This window comes from Carassius gibelio, chromosome B14, assembly GCF_023724105.1.
Source record: "Carassius gibelio isolate Cgi1373 ecotype wild population from Czech Republic chromosome B14, carGib1.2-hapl.c, whole genome shotgun sequence".
In the NCBI taxonomy this organism is placed as follows: Eukaryota; Metazoa; Chordata; class Actinopteri; order Cypriniformes; family Cyprinidae; genus Carassius; species Carassius gibelio.
The window spans coordinates 11,528,184-11,551,282 of record NC_068409.1 but is presented as its reverse complement, the minus strand read 5'-3'; positions in this window follow the sequence as shown (position 1 = coordinate 11,551,282).

Here is a 23,099-nt window from a genome sequence, read left to right as displayed (position 1 = left end):
TACAGAAAAATAGATAATATTGAAATTTCTCCAGTTATTCATTGCTCCAGTCTTCAGTGTCACACGATCCTTCAGCAATCATTGTAATATGCAAATCATTTTACGGATATCATTTTACAAAAATCATAAGGATATTATAGGTAAAGATAATGTTCCATTAAGATATTTTTGTTTTTACATTTCCCACAGTAAATATATTAAAAGTTAAATAAAAAAGGTCAAAAGAACAGCATTTATTTGAAAAAGAAATCTCTTGTGACATATACACATGTATTTACTGTCACTTTTGTCCATATGTCCTTGCTGCACCAAATCAGTCAAAAGTTTAAGACATCCATTAGTTCTGTTTGCTTTCTAAGACCCATAGCACACCATGCCTCTGTTTCATCATCTGAGACTAATTTTAGGGATCAGTGAAAATCATAACAGGATTATCATATCAAACACTAACTGCAGTCCTCCTGTAGTTCCTCATGCTCCCTGGACATACGGATCTACAGCAGACATGGATACGTGACCCAACACTTCACAGAAACTCACTGTACGTGACTCTTTGCTAAACACTGCTCCACCTGCCAAACACTGAACATATCAGTGACACACGGAAATCTTGCTAAGTATGTGTTCGAAATCTGATTTTAGATCAACTAAAAATGGGAAATTATTAAGTTTAGGAGAATAAAAAATATTAAAGAAATTGTTCACCCAAAAAGGAATATTCTTTTAAAATGTACTCACCCTCTAGGCTTCCAGGATGTAGATGAGTTTGTTTCTTCATCAAAACAGAATTAAGAAATTCAGCATTACATCACAGGCTCATCAATGGATCCTCTGCAGTGAATGGGTGCCGTCAGAATGAGAGTCCAAACAGCTGAAAAAAAAAAATGAAATAAAATATTGTAATCCACAAGTAATGTAAGTTATCCACATACTTTATATTTGTCATGAACAAACCCACCATTAAGATGTTTTTAACTTCAAACCATTTCTTACGGCTGAAATATAAAACCTATATCCTTAATATTGCTTTCTAAGATGAAAAAGTCAGGAAGATCAGGAGAGAAGTCTGCACAGATCGAGCATTGTTTACAGGCCAATACAGTCCAAATCGGTTCCAAACAAATATGTTGGTGGATTGTTATGTGAGAGAACAACAGGGGACTTTTTCATTGCAGGAAACATTATTATCGATTATACTTGTTTTTCGTCCAGAAGCGACAGGTGTCTGTAAACATTAAAACATCTTAACTTTAGATTTGTTTCTTACAGACAGAATTTCGCTTTACAAGATTGATGGACTGGAAAGATGTGGATTACTTGTGGATTATTATGAAGTTTGTATCAGCTGTTTGGACTCTTATTCTGACGGCACCCATTCATTGCAGAGGTTCCATTGGTGAGCAAGTGATACAATGCTAAATTTCTCCAAACCTTTTGAAGAAACAAACTCACATATGTTGAATGGACTGACGCGGAGAAAATGTAAACACACACACACACACACACACACACACACACACAAATCCTTGAATTTACTTGAAATATAAATAAATAAATCATGTGCAGGTTATTTTGTTTTAGTTTTACAGTAATGTACATTGCATTTCCTGTCATTTCACTGTTATCTGCCAGTAAACAGGTGATTTAATTTAGGGTTTTTAGGTTGAAGTCACACATCACTGTCTAGCCCCAGAACACATTAGACTTCAAAGACACACACATGCACAAAGACACATGTTACTACATGAAACATGCTCAGCGTTTGTTAAGCATCAGTGAATAAAGGGTGTCCGTACAGCTGGTTATTAAGGTGTGTGTGCATTTGTGCATGTGTGTCGGGCCCTGGTCTAATGCCATCTGGCTCTGGCACTCTCCGGAGGCTGGCATGGTGCCATAACCTTACTTCCATCAGGCCGGTAATGCCTGCTTCTATTTCTACAGACAGAGCAAATGGTTGAGCGCAGACTTCACACAGCAGCATTAGCAGGGCCGATTTTTAGCCAGGAACAGGTCACGTTCATTGTCTGGCATGGGACATGGGCTGTTTAGGATGTTTCAACCCGTGAGGAGAAAAAACTGAAGGAGACTATTTCTGTAAACAGGAAGCACAGTGAACTTTTGGGAGACTGTGAGAGGGTCTAAAAGAGAAGTGTGGGAACAATAACCACTTTATATACAGGGACATTATATTATAAATGCAATTTTGATACAACGAGAAGACACTGAAAACTTGGCAAAGGATTCATTTTGAAATGAATTCGACAAATTTCACAAATAATTACAAAGAAACGGCAATTACACTGAATTAAACACTGAAATGTGAAGTAGAACTGCGTGTGTGTTAAAATATATTAAAATGCATTTTCAGTCACCATTATCCATTGGCAACTTATTCATCATGAGCCAAACATTTAGCAAGGCAGGAAAACATTCAGTCTACCTGAAGGAAGACATTTTTCATTGTGGAGAGAGAGAGAGAGAGAGAGAGAGAGAGAGACCTCTTGTGTATTCTTCAACTTGGACCTCATTATATTGAAGTACAAATCCAAGCACCAGAAGCAGCCAAAACTCTCTTATGTTTTATTAATCGAAAAGTATGCATTTTAATTCATTCACAGGTTATATGGTTAAAATATTTTAGTTCAAAACTTTAAGTGGCTATAATATAAAAAGTGCTTAAAAATGCTTTATTAACTGACGTTCATCTGTATGGAGTGAGTTTTGGTTCTTTATTACATGCGAGAAAATAAAAGATCTGAGAGAAAAAAAAAAGTTTGAGAGAAAAAGTTATCACACTGATAGCAAAAAAACATTTCATGAGAGAAAAAATAATATTTGAGAGAAAAAGTTTTCATGCCAATAGCAAAAAATAATATTTGAGACTAAAAAAAGTTTTGAGAGAAACACTAATAATGACATAATTATCTTTAGACTCTCCTTACAGCGGCATTTTGCGCAAAAGGAAGAAGAAAAAAAGAGATTTTTTTGTTTGTTTGTTTTTTTTAAAAAGTGGGCCACTCTAAAGCATGACATTCCAGGGCTGAATATGAGTCCCACTTCGACCCTGATTTGAGGTGATGCTTGTTCGCCTGCTAGGCATCCATTGTTAGTGTATTACACAACTTTTTGGTTTTGTTTTTGCAAGCTGAATGACAATCTGTCAGCAGGCATCGCAGATCATCTTGTATTTATTACATTACTCAGGACTTCCCATCTATAAACATATAAGTCTGATTATGTCAGTACGTACACACAAGACAGACACATACCGTAAACAAAAAACAGAAGTGGGACCACCTTGGCAGGGCATCATGCATTGTTTCTCTGCATGGCTATTGAGAGGCCATTTCCACAGTGGCATTGTGGGACATCTGCTGGGCTGCAAAGAGCACCTGTTTCGACAGTAATACGGGCAGGGGCTTCATCACACTCATGTGCAGTTGTGGGATGTATTAGTTGCAGGCGATCATGTGCAGAGACAGCCTTCGGCCCAGGCCTCCACACACTCTCAAATTCCCTATTAAAACAGTAATCTGAGAGGCTTGAACACAGCAGTTCTGTATGTGTGTGTGTGCATGTGTTTAGTTGCTATATGTGTGCATTTAGTTCTTGGTTCTGGGTGTGTGTTTGGTCACTTGTCGTTGTTCGGTGTTGGTTGAGCATGAGAGGGATGCATCTATTCTTTTAAGGTGATGATAGTCACTTTTTCCATGTTGGAAGATTTCCTTCTATCCCAAATCAGTGTGTAATTACACGGTCGTAGACATGTACATACACATACCTAATTATCATACATGAAATTCTTGTGTTGCTGAGGTGGTAACAAACCTCAGTTCTCCAGGGAATGATAGAGTTTCCTTCAGATGCCTGTGTCAGTAAACCGGATGTGTTCAAGCAGTTAGCTAAAAATATGCTTCGATGATCCAGCTTAATCAGCACAGTCACTCTTGACGTGAAAGAGAACAATGGCAGATGGCTGAAGCGTCAGTATTTTTCTAGTTCTGTTCAGTTACACTACGGTATCAGATTTTTCGTTACGATTATCGTGGTCACAAAAATTCACAATAATGATATATAGTGATACAGTATATATAGAAATCATGAAATAAATAAATAATCCATGCTATCTGTCAAATTCAACTGTACTGTCTTTTCCCTTTTTTGACCAATGAATCACACCATTGCATAGCAAACATTTACACTTAACTAAAATGCTAAAATGCTAATCATTTTTAGTTTACTACAGCATCAAAGTACCACAAATATGAGAATATTTAGAATAATTATATTTTTACTCCAAATTATATGAAGAATTATAGTAGGCTATTTTATACTATTCTATACAGTGATAAATGCTATGTCGATTAGCATTATCTTATAAATACATATCCTTATTAAATGAACTAAGCTGGCTTGAAGAACACAGATAAACCATATGCTGTTGCAATTGTGTTTTGACTGTTTTCATGTTTGATTAGATAAAGAATTTCTGCATTACTCATATGGAGACGGCTCAATACCTACACGGACTTCCTGGAACATCATAAATTCTATTACTCCTTTGAGTCTTGAATGTGCATTTTCTGCGTGAGGGCGCCCTCGGGCGTAGAGTACGAATGAAACAAATTACATTATCCTCGACCCTGGTATATCGTGACACTTCTACTGCTCTAAACAATTACATCTGCATGAATCATTTAAGCAATTAAGGAATGAGGATTAGACTACAATGAAGTGATGTGATCAATGCATCTTTAGCATACACATCTGTTTAAAATGTTTAAATGTTTCTGAAAGAAGTCTCTTATGCTCACCAAGCCTGCATTATCTGACCAAATTCCTGCTTAAGAACATTTCGTATTTCCATCAATTAAAAAAAAAAAAAGTTGTGATCCTTAATATATATTTGTAACTAGTGACTTTAAACTTTTGGATGGTAGTGTTCAACCACAACTTGACAACTTTATTGTCCAGTATGTGGACACCCTCTTTCTGATTAATGGGTTTGGCTAGTCCTTTAATTCTTAGACAGATATTAACGGTGTGGCATACAACAGCTGGGTTTCCATTCGCCTATTTTTAAGGGAATTCAGGGATATTACAATAAAAAATGCTGTTTGGAAACACCAAGATGCAAATTAAAAATTCTAAAATGTTCACTTGAGAAGGATAAAGTATTAAGAAGATATAAGCTACTATGGAAATACATTTACCTGTAAATAACTTAATTGCACATCCAATGTAAAGAGTCGAGGTTGTGTCTAGAAATAAAATGTTCAACAGACAACACACCTGTTATGTTTGTGTGTCCACCTTCTCTTGGATTTATAATACACACCAGCTACTAAAGCTACCAGTCATTTGCACAAAAAAAATACATTTTTATATGAAAAATGAACTAATAACTGTAATAATTTAGGCATTCATTGTTTAAATATCACTCATTTACATCTAAAAGAGTATTCTCTATGCCAGCAATCTAACGATGCACCTCATAAACTGCAGAGGTCACATAAGGAGCCATATCATCAGAGGAGACCAAATACAGAACAAGACGACTCCACCCTGCTTCACAGGAGCAGTTGATGTTGGTGTGGATGAGAAGAAAGCTGAGAGAGCTCGCTATGTCCATCTGCCGTGACGACAGGGCTCAGGTTTTTAACACCAGATTGAAATGGACCTGGTCGGGTTATACATAGGTTTTGGTAAAGTGCATGGCCGCGGGCCAGCAGAACCACACGTGGCAGTCATGACTGAATGTACTTTTGAGAGATGCTACAGCGTTAATAAGGTGCCAAGAAAAGACACAAGGACAAAGAGCTTATAACTCTAACATTCAAACAGCTTATGACAAGCCACCGTATGCAGGAGGCCACTGGCGTTGAGTGAGCGGAGTGCACATTTGCAATTCATTCTCTACGGGCTCACGTGAGAGGTGCTGGAAGAGGCAAATGAGCAAGAAGTGAGTGCATCAAAATGTTGATAGAGAGAGAGAGAGAGAGAGAGAGAGGGACAGAGGGAGAGAGAGAGGGAGAGAGCTAAGTGGCAGCCAGTTGAAAATAACACCTCCACTACTATTACTATTAATAATAAACACAAAAATTTTATTAGAAAAAACAAAAACAAATTAAGGATTAGGGATGTAGAAGTTGGTCATGCATAATGTTTATTATTATATATTAAGTTTGGATTTATTGATTTATATAGCACATTGAATAACCAAATAATTGACCAAAGTGCTGCTCAAAAAAAAAAAAAAAATTATTTACAAATGTATCACAAATGTTTAATAAGTGCTTTATAAGTACTAATAAAGAGCCAATATGTTAATAATAGGAATGCTAAAAGGCAACTTGTTGAGAATAATGAGAGTTGGTCCCTATACTAAAGTGTTTCTGTAAAGGTAACTTTAAGTAACTTTCAAGTGCTGGAAAAAAAAAAAAAAAAAAAAAAAATTGCTATTAGTAGTTGTAGTATTGGTCATACTTATGTTGCAATATATTTTTGAATATCTAATAGTAAATATTATGATTATATCAATATATTATTCCAGTTCATTTATACTTTCAAATTATTATTATTATTAAATAAAAACGAAAAAAAAAAAAAAATGTTGTAGCAAATTTTAATGATATTATATTATATATAAATAAAATGGATTTTGAGTGGACATTAAAAGAATGTCCCCCCCCCATGTTACTATTCTCTGCTTTATTTTGAGCAGGAATATTACCAAAGAACATTATTATTATTTAAATATCAAATATGGTCAAAGCAATTAACTGCATAATATCAGCCGATAACCAACACAATTATAACTGTATACCGACACAAATGACAATTGTTCACCCCTTGTGTGGAGTGCCATTTCCACCCATTTCAACTCGGCAGATAATAAAATGAGTGAAAATAATCTCATAGACTCCATATAGATCACATGGGACTGGAGCCATATTATATGTTCTTTCAGAAAACATACTCATTAATATGAGCACAGGTTGGCAATGGTGTAAGCATGAACAGAAGCTTGTCATTTCATTCCTGGCTCAACTTTCAAGCACAGAGCTACCAAAAGAAATGAAATATCATGGCCCCCACCGTCTTTCCAGTGTAATGTGTGAAGGACACAGGCGCTTTGTGGTACGGCAGGGTGTGGAGGCCAGACCACTTCTCACTTTTTATGCTGGAATTGCATCTCCGATTTCCTAGCTCTCCAACCTGAGCAGAAACATGTTATGCTTGGAGATGAGCCACCTACCAAGCCAATAAACCAAATTAGGCTTTAGCGCAAGTGTGTGTAAGTAAATGCTGAAGTATGTATCTCAGGTATTTATTGGCATAGAGAAAGATAAGTATTAAAATGAGTTCAACACTTCAAATTTCTCTTTCTAAACCTCAGTCTCTTCTGAACCGGTGTCTCGTGGGAAAGCAGTAGTGCATCTGGATGACTGACAGAGTTTCTCTCGCCTTTTTCAATAGTTACCAGGTCCTGCAGTGGATCTGGCATGGCAGCTGTGTGGAGATTTAGCCATCATCATTTAGCAAGTCAGAGAAGACATGGAAACGATTCCTCAAGAGAGAAGAGGAAGGAGGCAGAGAGAGAAGGGAAGACACAGAAGCTGAATTTGATATGTGCTCATCAGCTGCAGTTGCTCAGAGATGGTGGATCTCCCTGACAGCACAATGTCTCCCAAATGAGTGCTGAGGAACGCTGTATTCTCACTCAATTACGTTACTGAGCTGTTTTTTTTTTTCACACCTTCTCCTTCTGTCCATCTTTTCCTCTCCTGTCTTTCTGTTAAGAACAGCTTTAAACTGCAAAGGCAAGCATTAAAAGAGAGAAAATCTTATTCTTGGCTGTTCTTTACTAAATGCACAATGGAAACAATCAGACGACATTCAGATTAGACTTGTCAGGATTATTTATGGTAATCTAATTATTGTGCACTTCCTGTCGCATATTGCCATCTAAATAATACAGGCAACTATATATATATATATATATATATATATATATATATATATATATAGATATATATATAGATATATATATATATATATATATATACATATATATAATAAATTGACAAATTGATGTTATAATGGAAATAAAATATATAAAAATATTTAATATGATAAAAAAATAAAAGATGCAATAAACATTAGAAATATATGCAATAGTACATATAATACACATAATGTTCAAGATAATATTTTAATGAAATTTAATAAAATGTAAAAAAACAAAAAAATAAATATGAAAAATGCATCATTTTATTATTGTTGTTGTAATGCATGGCAAAGATGCAAAAGTAAATATGATTATATTAATATAATTACATTTATTTTTTGTTGTAATAAATATTAGAAAAAGTGCAATAGTATTATTTTTATTATATTAATTCTAAAATAAAAAAAAATAAAAATGTCTTATTATTGTTATTTCTATTAAAATAACAAGTGTGTAAAATAATAAGTGTGTGTAATAAGCTAAAACTGTATGATAAAATGACAAATACATGTCTGCCAAAATTCGTGACAGGATCATGACATGCCTAATAAAGTGTTGCAACATTACACTATTTTAAACAGCGTATATCATTTTTTTCCCAGCAGCTATGATTGGTTCCCATGTCACCAGCATTTTTACAAGAGCATGCTCAGAAAGCTTTTTTTTTTTTGTACTCCTCTAGGTCCAGTAATTTTTTTTTTCAACTCATCCTTTGATCATTCTACCCGATTAGCAGGAACGATAGCAAAGGCCATTATTTTTTCATCTCCACTCCACTCGGCCGATGCTGACCGCAGAGGGAATGCGAGGCAGGGACGGATCGTCAGAAGGGATTCCAAATCAATTTGTCAGGTCAGCCGCTAAGCGCCTGATTGCAGTTTGTTCGATGAAAAAGTGGGAATGCTCAGGTGACTGACGTGGCAGCTGCGACCGTTTCACAGAGGGGGGATTTAGGAGAGCATCCCAGTGCTGGGCAGCCATTCCCATCAGGAACGCTGGCCCCATACCAGCCATCCATCAGCAGGGATTTCAACTCCCACTCACTTGGACCCATACAGGATGTGCAGCCGAATACATCGGCTCTGTATCAGAATACCTCTGCCAGTGCGCTTATCAGCCAAAAGCACAGCTTCTTCTGAGTTAGACAGATTCTAGAATCATCTCCAGTCTTTAGGGTACTTCACACTGCATTCATGGATCTCTGCAGATCACGACACTCATTGTTACATCAGAAGAGCATTTGGACACTTCTGAATGAATGTCCACAGTGAGGAAAAGCTTAACTACTTTGAAGAAGCCAAAATATAGTGATTTAAATAATTATCATACCTCCTATTTGTTGTGAATTCAGTGTTAGTTTTAATGTGGTTAGTTATTTAAAGATATGAAAAATAAACAAATAGAACTGCAATGCATTTTATGTTTTGATTAAAATAATTAAAAAATAATAATTACAATAATTCAGTCACACAGATGTAAATGTAAAAAATTTCAAGATTTGTTAATAGATAATAATAATAATTATTATTATTTATTAATAAACATTTTAAATATTATTACATTAAGCTTAGTTAAATTAATTGAAATGAATAATTAAAAAAAAACATTAAATATAAAATGAATCTTATTTTCTTTTTCTTTTCTTGTGACTTGTAAATGTGACTGACATAAGACCACAAACATTAATGTGTTATTAAATTATTTAAATATTGACTTAACATCTCAGGGGATTTAAGAAGCAAATATTTTTTGTCAAAGGGTTTCGGGTGACCAAAGATGTTTGGGAATCCCTTGTATAAAGAATCAAACTTACGAGGTTCACCTAGAGCCACAACATCAATCCCCTGGGGAAGTAAAGAGTGCATCTGATTCTGAAGAAGGAAAGATGGTTCACAGCAGCTCATGTTTTGGTCAGATTAAACGCGTACAGAATGATTGTATGCCAATGGCAGTAATCATGCAGAATTCTTCTGTGGATATAGAAGCCTTTTCATAACCCGGATCAATTCTTCCTTCAAAAGAAGAGAAGAAAACAGAACATTAACATATGGCTACAATTAATGCGAACAAAATGCAGAAATGCAGTTTTCAATCAGCCTTGATAGATCAGACTAATATACAACTCCATTTCTCAAGAAACACATACCGATAAAAAAAGTGGTTTTCCGTTTCAGTTCCTCTCCCCCGAAACGTTCCCCAGCAGAGACGTTTATTTCCATTGATCTGGGAATATTTAATAAGAATTTATATTCCGAAAAGACATATTTCAAGATGTTTTCCTTTGAATTAATAAAAAGTTTTGCATGCAAGGAGGAACAGACTATAAAACAGACCTGGCCTGGTCCGGTCAAACTCAGAATGGACTTCTAAATGGAAAATACACAAGCCTGAAACTAACACAGCAACATCTCAATTTGAATGCTCACCTTTTATTCTTCTGCCTCTTGTTTCTGTTGTACAAAGATCGGGTTTAGTTCTGTGTAATATCTTTGCACATGTATTTAAACCAAATGAAGAAAAAAAGTCTGTAAAAGTTGTAAATGTAAAAACAAAAAGTTGAATAAACATCTATATTAATTGTGCAGGTTAAAATGAGAGGCATACAGAAAACTAAAGCCAGGACAGTCAATGTTTCTTCCTTGTTCTGACAAGGGACAACATGCACCAAGAAGACAACAGATTGCATTCATTAGAAGCATTGAATTCCTTTGATTTCACTGAATGATGTACTGAAAGTACTACAAGTACTGGGCCCAAAAACAGAGAAATGCATCTGCAGTGACATGTTTTAACCTGTGACTCAAAAGGTTTAAGCGTGATTAACGAAATGACCTCAAAGCCTGAGAGAGTTCAGGAGAGAAAGATGGTCTTTCTATGATACATCACAGAGTTTCTTGCTCCAGTTAATCAAGTGAAATCAAGGCCCGGTATCTGTCATCATCTTCAAAAGCACATCAGTCTCATGCTCTCTGAAGCTCAGGTCGAAACGCTCCCAGGGTTCGGTTTCATACTGAAAACCCTGCGTCCTCTGGAAACATATTCAGGTGTGATCCGTCTCTGTACAGGAAGATGATTACAAAGATTTTTGATTTTGATGAATTTAAGATCTCTGCAGATTACAGGTGCAAAGACAAACAGTGGAAAATACAAAAATAAATACAAATATTATGAAATATTGCTTCTGTGGCTCAGTGGTAGAGCATTGCATCACAGAGCAAAAGGTTGTGGGTTCAATTCCCAGGGAACACACATACTGATTAAAAATATAAATGTATCGAGTGAATGCACTGTTTGGATAAAAGTGTCTGCTAAATGCATAAATGTAAATATGAGATCAAATTATGTTGGTGACTTTTTTAGGTTATCCTGTCCAAAGGAACATGACACTGTGAGGGAGAAACATGAAGTGAAACTACAAGCAATGCCTCCATAGCACTGTGATCGACTTTCAAGTAAAGAAATGGTAATTGTCAAATTGAAATAAATAAAATAGATCTATATGTTCTCTAAATGTAAATGTCTGAGCAGATAATAAGCAACAATTTGTATTTGCAACAGTTCTCTATTACTTTTTTAATTCCTTTTACTTAACTAATTTCCTTAACTAGAGTATGGATATAACTTTTACTGTTCTGATCACACTGAAAAAAAAAAAAAGAAAAGAAAAAAAAAGTGATCTTATTGATTTTTTTCCAGTGAAATTATCTAAAGTTTCTTAAATCAAATTTAGCAAAGTTATGTTTATGAGAAAAATACAAGAACAAATATCTGTGCTAAAAAAAAAGTATATATATATATATATATATTTTTTTTTTATATAATCAGATATAATCTGTAGTCAGTTCAGCATAAACCGACTATATATTGTTCAATTAATTGAAATAAATGTTTCCTGATTTAAAGATGTTTCGATCTTTAAAGGGACAATAAGTAACTTTTTAGGTATTTTATTATCTAAAATCAATATTTTTATTCATAAATATGCCCTCAATGGTGTACAAATACCTATGCCAATGTTTAAACTAATCCTCGTAAATGAAGAATTTGTTATCTTTATATACATGGGACAGGTAGGTCGACGGAGGCTTCCATGTAGTTCCGCCATCTTGCAAAACTATAATAGCAGAGAGGGACAAAAAGTACTAAGCCAACGCGTTTCCACAGCGCGTTTTCGGTCAGAGCCAGAAACGCAGGTACAGAGCAGTGAGAGGCGCTTGAAACTGCACCAGCAAGTTTAAAAGTCTGGATTGCATTCTTATTATGGGCCATACATATGCCGCGCCACAGGAGAAGAAAACATCGTCGCCAAAACAGTCAAAAATAGAACGTAAAAGGAAACGTGACCGTAGATTACAGAAAACAAGAGTTAATGTCGGGGAAGCTTTTTCTAGGTGGAAAGAGCTAATGCTGGATAAAGATTTCAAAAGAGACGCTGAAGTGGCCAGTTTTCTTCTCGACAGGTAAGTCAGTGTTACAATCTATTTTATAATATTTTTTTTTATATCTAACAATGCACATTATTCAGAAAATATAACGAATAAAGAAGACATAACTACTAATTACAATATTTCATGTTTTCCACAGTCAGCAATTCATACTGTAACATTCGTTTGTTTATGGTCATGTTGCTGTTTGTTTGAAATAACACACCTGTTCACCTGAAGGAAAACTCGACGAAGTGCTATTAGAAGACATCCCGTCAAAGCTTTTTGGTACATATCGCCTACCGTAGATGCAACGCGCATTTGAAAAAGCGAGGCGCTGGAGAGCAAAATTAGTTTGAATGCAAAATACAATTTCACCATTAGATGGGAGTAATTCCTACTTAGTGTCCCTTTAAACAAAAATACCGTGACGGATTTATTTTTTTCAGTGCAAGCTATATTTAATTTAATTTCTTTGTAAATGTAAGACTTACTGCTCCAAATTAAAACCATTTTAAGGCCTTAATTTGGGGAAGGACAGGAGAAACTCAGGTTCAATGTTAAAATGCTTAAAAACGAACAAACCTGATTAAAATTCAGTGTGGTTTTAGTAAACAAACTTAATATAAAGAACTTTTTATAGAAAACGTCATTTAAAAAAATCTAACATTAATATTAATATTTATCTAATATCTAATATTAATGAACAAGTTCAAGTGCTTGCATAAAAAACACATGCTTGACCTGTCTACTTATAAAACCTACAATTATTTATTTATTTATTCAATCAAAAGCAGGCAACAGATGCAATCAATTGCTTTTAACTTGTACATAGCTTGCCGATGTCTTTTGAAATGACAGATTATCACTGTTCACTCATGTTGTACCATCCATGCATGTCAAGCAAACAAACGATTCATAACGTCGCTGGAAACAATTCAGAACCGCAAAACCTTACACAGATCTCCTGCAGTCCAGCGGCATCACATTTCAGAGCATTTAACAAACTTAGAAACATTTTAATCAGATATTTCCATCTCCTATAACATCAGCCACCTAATTCCATACCATTTACAGCCCACTCTCATTTTCAGCCGTAAATATTTGATACCGCATGCCGCACGACATTTACAGCCATCTCTGCTGTCAGAGTTCCAGCATCCAGTATCACCGCGAGAAGGACGGAGAGCATGTGTGCATGTGTGAGCGAGTATAAACCGTTATATTTCAAGGGGAAGGCCGCAGTAGCAGGCATTGTGAGCGATCACTCGAAGGCCGCCCCGACTAACTGTTGGTACTGTAATTGTGCACGATTTACTCCCGCTCTATGAAACCGCACTTGCCTCCTGAGAGCCGTCACGCCTGTTTACATCAGAGGGCTCTGATGTCATTACAGAGGGCCCAAGCCTTTGATAGCGCTTCTTTTGGAATGTTACGCTCCGTGTGTCCCTCGCATATCATAAGAAGCTCAGCTGGCAGGTACAGTAGAAATTTCAGTTTTATTGCCTGCGGCCACATCACAAACAAGAGGACCCCATGCCACACAGAACCACCTTCAACCCTCAAAAGGGCCTGTTCTCACGCCATGAAATTTCACGGCGAGGCTCGCTTTGGCTAATCTCTCGGAGCACAATAGAATCCGGGCCGTTTCAACATTTGCACCCCCGGAGGAATGCAAACAGTTTCTTGATCTATTTACAGCGAGAACACATGCTTCACACTTCTGCGGCGCACACAGATGCCGTTTACTCTTATGTTCGGCCCGTTGCAACGTTAAAGGAGTTCAATAATAAATACGTATCTGAATCGAACATGACGTGCGGAGATATGCATGAGACCCATGTGTTAGAGGAATCCATTGCAGGCGAGCAATACGGCGTGGCAGTTCTGCTATATGCGCATGCCAAGATCTTTCTGGAGCCTGTTCAAGCCCTAAGCACAAAGATAAGTGAGCTGCATGAATACTAACAAATTTAAAAGCATGTTGTACATTGAAAAGACGCACGCTCAATTTCCTTCACTCCACATAGATCTTTCTGACTCTAAATGGTACGTCAGGGGAACAGGTGAGCGTACCGAAGACTGATTTCCTGTGGCACCCTAATGATGTCATGGGGCTGGTGGCGTACAGCGCTCTTGCTGCGAACCGTTTGGGATATATATAGCATTCCTGCTCGATCCCATGAGGCGGCACTCAGAGCAGAGCTCCTCCTGACAGGAGTACAAATTTATCTTTTGCTTTACGATAACCCCAAAAATCTGTTTCAAAAATGCCTTAACAACAGCTATGAGCAGAGCACATGTGTAGAGCGGCTGCACGCCTGCGCTTTCTCTCTCTTTATAACATAAATCGCTGTCTAACTTAGAGCCTGTCCGCCGAGAACATACTTTCTCAATAAAGAGCGATCCTCAACCACTCCCCCAAAAGGTTGAGTAATAACCTTGCATTTACTGACCTTATAACCCGCAGTCCCTCAAAACAAGCCTCAAATCGGATTGATAAGATACTATTTACTGCATTTAATTGCTACTTTTACTTAAAATGAACAGATTTGGGTTGTTTTTTATGTAAAAACAACAACAACAACAACAACAAAACAATATACGAAATAATTTGAATGTTTCACAAGAAATTACTTGGCCTATTTTACTTCATGCTTCAAAATTTCACATTTACACTATTACGCATTATAAAAACAATATGAATGTCAAATTAGGTTAATGTAAAAAACAAAAAAATAAAATCGCCTGCATTAGAAGTCTTAAATTATTTAAATGCATAAACGTTTTATTTTACCTTACGAGTTGAGAAGTGAAATATTGGCTCTTAAACGAACACTTCTTTAATATTTATAAATCACATTACAGCTTGAAGCAAGACAGGGTTCTGCTCGGTATCGTTTATTTAAGATTTGGAAAATACTATTATCTCAGCATACGATATTAAGAAAGTTTGGTTTACGTATCACAGAAAGCACAACATTGTAGCTTTCAGCAGAATTCCGCAGCACTCTTATCGGCAGTCAAAACATTATTCCATAATGCACATAAATCCGTCACACAGAACAGATAAATGCTGCAATATTGGCTCGGCTAATTTATTTACTGAGACGGTTTCATAGAATAAAAAAGCAATGAAACAGAGAAACATTGTCTTTTTTTCTCAGAGTGCAATAACTAGATTAGATGATAGATGTGAGTCTGGGGATGACTGCTGCATCCAGCAATTACTGAGCGCCGCTTTCCCGAGTCCTCTCCAAACACGGTGTCGGATGACAATTTCATTAGCTAAGATTAGAGGAGGATGTGGGAAATTACAAAACATTATTGCACTTTACTGCCTGGAAGATCCACCTTGTCATAGACAGCCTGACAAGACCTGACAGATGTATTAAGATGTGTGAGACTCGGGCAGAATCTTAAAGACTTCGGCTCAGCTGGGTGCTTGGAAGGCCCTGTGCGTGAAGGAAGAGTGTTGTTGAGTATTCACTGCTTTTTCCCAGAATGCACTTAATCTACAATTTGCTAGTCTGCATGGAAAATCAGAGCGTGCGAAAAAACAGTCACACCAAAGCCGGAGGGCACGACAATCATCACCAGCATGTGTCTTATTTTTTATTTTTTTTATTTTGATCTACAGTTTTTCCAAAAGCTTTTAAATGGCTGCTGAAAGTTTAATGGAGGTGATAACCAGTCCTGGCTCAGAATCCTCTCACGGACTGATTTGTGGGCACTGCCTCTCGGGCAGAAATAACTAATACACAGCGGCAGCCATTTCTGTGCACGAGCAGCAAGTTTAATGAGGAAAATAAAAGCAGATCAGCAGCAGATGCTCTTGGTCAAAAGCCTGAAAACCACAGCTCTTTTCCCTTCCCTTCTCCTCCAAAGAAATGTACATTTGGCATGGCTGTCAGCGGCCTTGAGATGCTGAAACAGGATTTGTAGAGCACTTAAGACTGATATTTAGTGGGTCTCAGGCAGGACAGAATTGGAGCCACAATGGCTCTTACGATGAAGAATGAATACGCCATTGTGACGGATCAGACAAGTTAATAAAGAGCTTTCTAATTAGGGCTTCATTTACGTTTGTCTTTAGAAGACAGAGGACTGTTTTCTACCGATGTCCCATTTTCTTGAAATATGTTCTTCAGTGACTGTGTTTTAATGCACAAGACTTATTTGAAAAAATAATAAAATAAAAATACTTCATACTAAAATACTACTACTACTAGTAGTAGAGAGTAGTCCACAATGCATGTAATGTATATACAATGCATTAGCAACATTTTCAGTAATTCCAGCTGAAATGTTCAGTCAACATTCTTGTGAAAATGAAACATTGAAGTGCTAACCACTTATTGGAAGAAAAAAAAAAGTGAGAACAAATAATACTTCTGTGGTTCTCTTTCCAGTTACATCTGTCCCACGCTGATAGCCGAACTAATGTCAGTATCAGCACCGATACCGCTGTATGGATGCATCTCGAGTCAAAAACAGCATAGGAAAACACTGCCCTTTGAAAACTAAATGCATTGGAATGTCTGTATCCCACAGTCCTTCAAACCACAAGACCATTTGTTCACTTGCATCACGTGGGTGGACAACAACGATTCCATGAAAGGTGTCGAATTTCCCTTTATAATAACCAAACATCAGCATCCCTCTTGGTGAAGAAAGACGAGGAGATCAAAGAACTTGTCCGACCTCGGTCCTGATTCTGTTTAGTGTTTCTCGAGCCTGCAGAGGGCTAGAAAACAGCATTCATATCCTGCACTCCCAACAAGGCGCCCCTGCAGCGAAACAGATCAGGTGCTGAAAGAGGGACGTCTGCAGCTCCGGGTACTGCAAGTCCAGTGCTCTCGCTGACCGAATGGTCGTCCTACGAGGAGATCCTCTCAAACACATGCTAATCACTGCCAGTTGTTCCTCTGAACATCTAGCTACACAAGCGTGCACTTCACTTTTGGCTTCGGATCAATCGCATCATAAACAGGCCGAAAGTTGGCCGTCGCCGAGAGCTGAATCATTGCTCACAATTGTTCTGATTGCTCCTCGGAGTGTTGTGAAGCAACTAAGCAACTTTCATCTTTAGCAAACGAGTTCACATCTCAGTACATGTGAGGAAGTCTTCCATGATGGCACGAAGAGCATGTATTCTTCTCACTTCTCCAAGAATGCTAACCGAGCCAGTAGATGGGAGGAAGAGAGCAGCGAATCCTCTCTTACACAGTAAAACACTCTTTTGTGAACTCCAGATCCATTTCAATGATAAGTGTCCAAAACCACCTCCTTTAAAATGAGCATCAGCACATCAGAGCACTTGAACATGGCATGACCTCTGCATTGACATTATAAAATGACTTCACAGATAACAGACCAACATTTTTAAGTGACACTTCCACACATCAAACAGCGGACAGCACCTATTTTCCTTTCCAATGGGCCACTTTAAGCTCCTATCGCTAATGGCAGTGGGAGAGATGGATCATTAAGAAAAAGGAGACACACTCCCAGAATCTCCCTATATATCATCATACAGAGAACTTCACCTGGATATGGCCAGGGTCACCCTGGAGGTGCTCCATTAAACTTTACAGTTCATTGATTCAGAGGGCCGGCATATGGTTCCCATCAAGCACCGCTGCCTTTATCAAGAACAAACTCCGGTCCAAGCTGTCAGCTGGATCCGCCCTGAAAACTTTGACTGACAAATTTATACAAGTGTTGATTTCTTTCACCCTTCACCCACTCGTTCTTTCTTTCCTTCTTTTCCATAACATTACCCTCTCGTACATGAGAAAAAGAAAAGTGGTGAATGGACCGAGTGTTGAGGAAAAATGTTGACGGCTGATAAATTTGAGACCGGGCCAAAATTTATAATGCTGTAAAATCGTACTAAAGAAACACTTGCATCCTGAGTTATGAATAACTTTCTGAAAACCTGAGATTTTACGAAGAATATGAAATGTCCTCACACTGGGGTCAAACTAATTCAACGCAAGTTCATTTCCTGTAATAAAACGTCTTTTTAGGCATCATGCTTTCATGTATGATTTTAAAGGGATGTTTCAGCCCAAAAAAAAAAAAAAGAAAAAAAAGAAAAGAAGAATTTGACATCATTTACTCACCTTCATGTCATTCCAAACATGTTTGACTTGCTTTCTTCAGCAGAACAAAAAGAGGATCTTGAAGAATGTCTCCAGTGTTTTCTAGGGTCTCAAGTGAAGAAAATTAATGGGGTCCAGTGTTTTTTGGACAAAGAATAAGGAAGTTATACAGATTTAAAGCAACATTAGGGGGAGTAAATTAAAAATGATAATACATTTTGTATGTACAGGACCTTTTATAAAAGAACTGCAGCTTAAAATGCTTTACAGTGAAAATTAAGTGTAGTGACGTGAGTATGACCCATACTTGGAATTAGTGCTCTGCATTTATCCCATCCAAAGTGCACACACACCCTGAGTAGTGGGCAGCCATTTTTTTTTTTTTTTTTTGTGCAGTGGCACCCGGGGAGCAGTTGGGGTTTCAGTGCCTTGCTCAAGGGCACCTCAGTCATGGTTTTGAAAGTGGGAGAGAGCGCTGAACCTTGTCGGTACGAGACTCAAACCCACAACCTTGGGTTATAACTCCAGCTCTCTAACCATTAAGCCACAACTTCATCTTAAAAACAGATGAAGTAAATAGACTTATGATGGGACCTATACTTTCAGAAGATCAAATTAATAACATACATATAGTGCACAACAAGACACAACAATGAAAACAGTGTAAGTAATAATAACACAAAAAATATTAATATATTATTTATTTTTAGGTGGACTATCTCTTTAAGGAAAAAGATAACTGTCAATTTAAATACAAAAAAATAAATATAAAAACCAGTATGTACTTTCGTCTCATTATAGATGAGGACCATAGCATTCTTCAGACAACACTTGATATCACAATCTGAAAAGTTCACGGGTCAAATTACAGACACATGGCAAGCTTTCTTTGTGGACATTATCTTGCTTTCTTTGTGCTGCGGTAACCAAAGAAAGACGACTTAACGACAAAAAAGCCTGGACCGAAGTGTCCCTTTAATCACCATAGACGTTTTAATGGCAGTCTTAGGGCGAGTGACCACCACGGTCCAGAGTAAAGTACGAGTCTGTGCTTGACGACCTGACATCTATAGGATCCATTGCTACAGCTGAGAATACCATTTTTATTTCAGGAAAGAGTAATTACGAAAAAAAAAAAAAAAAAAAAGACAAAAATGTTTCCGCTGCAGCCAACAATGCCAGAACTCCCAGAAGTTCTTGATGTGCGTAATATGAATTTATCATCTCAAAAAACAAGAAACAAAACTAGAGATAAGATTTAGTCAGCTCTGGAGTCATGGATTGAATTCTGAAATGAACATTTTCCTCATGGCGTGATGTTTGCCAAGACATTCTGTGAGGAATGCTTTGACAGATGTGCCGCACTCATTTTTGAGACTAATTAGACTTCAAGCTATTCTTCCATTTCTGTTAACCATTTTTCAACGTAGGTCACAGATCTCATTTCTCCTCGTGTGTGCGAGTTGGTTGCATCTGGTTCTTTCACAGTTTGTCGCTAGTGCTGGACACGGAAGACAGAGAGGGCCAGGTGCTTTTAACAAGACCCTTTACGCTTTCGTGGCTCTTTATTGGGTTAACACTGAAACACTGTGGAAACTCAATCTTGGTATCAAAAGCAGATGCTTTGCACAATGTAGAATCTTACATAAAGTTGAATTGATTATCGCTGGTGTCTTTAAGGAAAAACCAAAGTTGCGTTTGTTCTAGCGCCACAAACACCGTCGTCTTTAAAGCGGCCCACTTGAGTCTAGGGAAGGACTCTCCATGGAAATGCTGACCCTTAAAATCTCCTGCGATGTGAAGCCGACACAAGATTTATGGGTGTTTTCAGCTTGTTACAGGAGATTTATATTTACAATAAAAAAGCACAACAATCTGCAGAAACCATTAGCGAGAGAGCAGGGCTAAAGTGCTAAGCTAGCAGACAGGATGGGTAAATGTAGCCGTATTCTTGTTTTTACATAACGAATGACTGCCGTTCATTACATCTCTTGTAACGTGGACAGAAAGTAAACACTTATAAATAAAGAAAGACAAACATTACCTCATTTCCTCATGTTCTCTTTTATATTTTAGAATGACTGAAAAATGTGGCCATCAACTGACCACAAGAATGTTGTTCAAAAAAAAAATAAAAAAATAAAAAAGATTGTCTGGTCTCCATGGAGTCTCGGAATCCGTTCTCAAAGATGATGTCGTCAGCACCTGATTAAGATGGATGTGACCGAGCGACAAGGAAACGGAGAGGCCAAGTTGAGTTAGAGAGAGAGAGAGGAAACAAGAGAAGCGTTTGGCTCTGGTATGTGGAGCAGCACGTCTTCATTCTCTGCAGTCAACGTGAACGATCTTCTTCCATTCTCCACGCTCTCGGGCCTGCTGACCCTGGAGGTTGGTCCTCAAGGGCTGGCCCCTCGCCACGGTCGCTGGCTGTGCAGCTCCTAAGCAGGCTTGACCGTGGATAGTCACACACAAGTGCGGTCAAGCTCTGGGCAGCGGGATTTGGGATTTGACAGCATAATCAATTTCCATGATTCATGGCGGCCCAGCGGAGGAGACACAGAGTAAGACGCTGACAGTGTTGTCTGGGTTAGTGTTCTGATGCAGTGTGATGGAGGTTCCTGCTTCTGTCTCCGCTGCCTGCTACAGAAACTCTTTATAAAGCCACATCAACTCTAAAAAGTACTGCCTACAAGAGTGTAGAGTAAAAATGAATACGATTTTGAAAGAGTAGGCCACAAGAATCTATGTTATGATGATTGTACTAGGTTTAAATGTTGCTGTTTGGTACTTTTTCATTCATGTAAAATTAAGGAAACTGACCACTGGCGTCACAGGTCAACAGATTCAATTTTAGAGCCAAAACTGTTTTACAATTATGGTGTATCATATTTTGAATTCATTTCTTTTTTTGCAGATCATTAAAAACATGTATATGCACAATCACACCTATAATTGAAAAAGCTATTCACCCAGTCATCTGCATCCTTTGATAAAGGGTAACATATGAGTGTAATGACTCTCTGTGGGTCAGAGGTCATGGCCGGACTCTCTCTCCTTCTGAGAAAATGATGGTCATTACCACTCGGAAACACTAGAGGTTGACGTCCACCCCACTCTCATTACACACCCATCCACTCGCCAATATTACAAGCATTTCTGGGACGTGGACGCAGCAGGTGGACTGCAGCGCTGTGAGTTTGTGTATGTGTTGACAGGTTGTGATGTATATTATAGTCTGTATCAGCTTTAAGAGTCAGTGCAGCCCAACTGCTTGTTTAAGTTTGAATAACTAAGGGCCGAAACCTATTAGGAGAAGCTGCTACATTTTGCTTAACTTTGTCACCAGTCTTCCACTAATGTATCAAACAACATCCTGCAAACACTATCGCACACATACTGTGTCTAATAGTCTGGATGTATTATGAAGCCAGTTTGTAACAGGCAGCAGGTGAATTTCACAGGCATTTCCTGAGAGGAAGAGCGAGCTTCTCTAGACAAATATAGAACTCCGACAGACTCTATGTGGCATTTGAATAGGTTGAGTTCTAATAATGACTCTGTCTTTGATCTGAATTCCATATACTTCTATGATTCATCTTCTGTTGGTGTCAATTATTACTTTAAAGCTCACTCTATTTATATGTTAATAGCTTCACTTGAGTAATTAATGCCATGCTAATAAATACCATCGGTGAAGTCCATGCATTTATGATCTAAAATAAATAAATAAAAGAGTTAGTTTAAAATTAGTTTATTATAGAAAACATTGTTGATAAAAAACTCGAGAACCACATGGTGTAGTGACAACATCTACCAGGAAGGAATAATAAGGCCAATGCTAAACTATCAATCCTTCACCTCTTGATTCTGACATGAAGAAGACCATTTCTACCTAATTTCTACCTGGCAAAAGTGAACAAATAACTGTATTTGATAAATGGAAGCATAGCAAGGCCAAACACGCAGCTGGACTTTCCAAACTCACAGGTCCAACCAGGAAATCTTGAGAAATATGAAGTTGGAATTTTATTGCTCCACTTCAGCCAGATAACAAGAGCAGCCAGTCTTTGAACTCTCACTCTCTTTCTCTCTCGTTTCCCTCTCTCTCTCTCAGCTTCTGGTTATAAGACAAGTGAAAACATTGTTTTTAAGCCATGTAGTAAATCTCGCAGGCGGACACGTTCTTTGATTTTTTTTTTTTGCCCTCCCCTCTCCCATTTCCACGCTGAATGAACCTGCACAGCACATTTTCACGACAACGCTGAGGATTTTGGGCACCGTTTCACCCCAGTCACAAACGAAGCCAGTAACATTAGTAGTGCTAGTCGGAAGGGAACCCCCCAGCGTTCTTCATTTTGGAGTCTGTGTGGGCCAAATTTTACCGTCCATGCTGTGCTGAAATTATTCACTGGCCTCTAACCAGAATCTCTCACGTTACCACATGCTGAAGCCAGAGCCAGCTGTGTCAGAGGATTTCAGGAAAATCATCTCAGCCCCTGAAATTTTTTTTTTACAATCTCACATTTCTGTAAACTTGCCACATTGTAATCACTGAAC